Genomic DNA, 1,254 nt, shown 5'->3' with positions numbered 1-1,254 from the left:
CAGGTGCATCATCTGACATCTGTTCTTCCAAATCAGTTGAGTGTCCAATCATGAGCTGTGTAGGGCGCAAGAAGCGTCGATTGCGCCACAGTATACGGCCACTTGGAAGCCTGATGTGATAATCACGAGATTTGCCAATACCCATGACAGTGCCAACCTTATCCCAATGCTTGGATGTGGGATCCTGGATTCGCACATGCGCCCCAACTTCTAACTTGGAAAGTGTGTGGGCACGAGTGTCATAGCGGGTCTTCACGTCCTTGGCACGTACTGCAGCACGACGGTCGCAGTCTTCAGCCTTGGTCTGCCACTCCTTCATGAAGGCACTAGAGTGGGCAGGCACACAGGAGCGAAGGGGCATACCAAACAGAACTTGAGCAGGAGAACGACCAGTGAAATTTGGGGCGTTACTCAATTCTAGTAAGCCTCTGTCAAACTCCTCAGTCAATATTCCCGTTGGGTGCTGTCTTCATGATCAGATACTTGACTTTCTTCACAGCAGCCTCTGCATGCCCATTGGACTGTGGGTAATGGGAGCTTGACGTGACATGACGCACTCCCCATCGCTGAAGGAAAATAGAAAACCCCCCGCTGGAAGTGATGTCCGCCATCTGTGCGCAGGTGAACTGGCACACCCAGTGGAGAATATCATCAGAGAACCACAACTGCGAGATGCCTGCAACGAGGCTCCGTGGTCCTACTTCTAGCGGTAGTGTGGCCCCAGGACCTTCCCTTCCGTCACCCGCACTCTTCCGGCGATCACGGTCCTGCCTTCTGTCGGACTTGGTGCGCTGTCGCTCCTCCATCAGTCCCTCTACTCCCGGTAGCTTCTCCGGGGTCTCCTCGGCAGACAGCTTATCCGGGGTCTCCTCGGCAGGCAACTCCTCCGGCAAGTCCTCGGAAGGCGGCTCCTCCGGCGTGTCCTCGGCAGGCAGCTCCTCCGGCAAGTCCTCGGCAGGCAGCTCCTCCAGGGTCTATCACCTTCTCTCTCTCTCTCTCTCTCTCTCTATCCACCTCTCTCTCTCTCTCTCTCTCTCTCTCTCTCTCTCTCTCTCTCCTCTCTCTCTCTCTCTCTCTCTCTCTCTCTCTCTCTCTATCCACTTCTCTCTCTCTCTCTCTATCCACTTCTTTCTCTACCCACCCATTAATCCACCCCTCTCTCTCTCTCTCTCTATCCACTTTTTTTTTCTCTCTCTATCCACTTCTCTCTCTCTCTCTCTATCTATCTACTTCTCTCTCTCTCTCTATCCACTT

Source organism: Penaeus monodon, unplaced genomic scaffold (genome assembly GCF_015228065.2).
Source record: "Penaeus monodon isolate SGIC_2016 unplaced genomic scaffold, NSTDA_Pmon_1 PmonScaffold_184, whole genome shotgun sequence".
NCBI lineage: Eukaryota > Metazoa > Arthropoda > Malacostraca > Decapoda > Penaeidae > Penaeus > Penaeus monodon.
Note: the sequence above shows the minus strand (reverse complement) of the source record.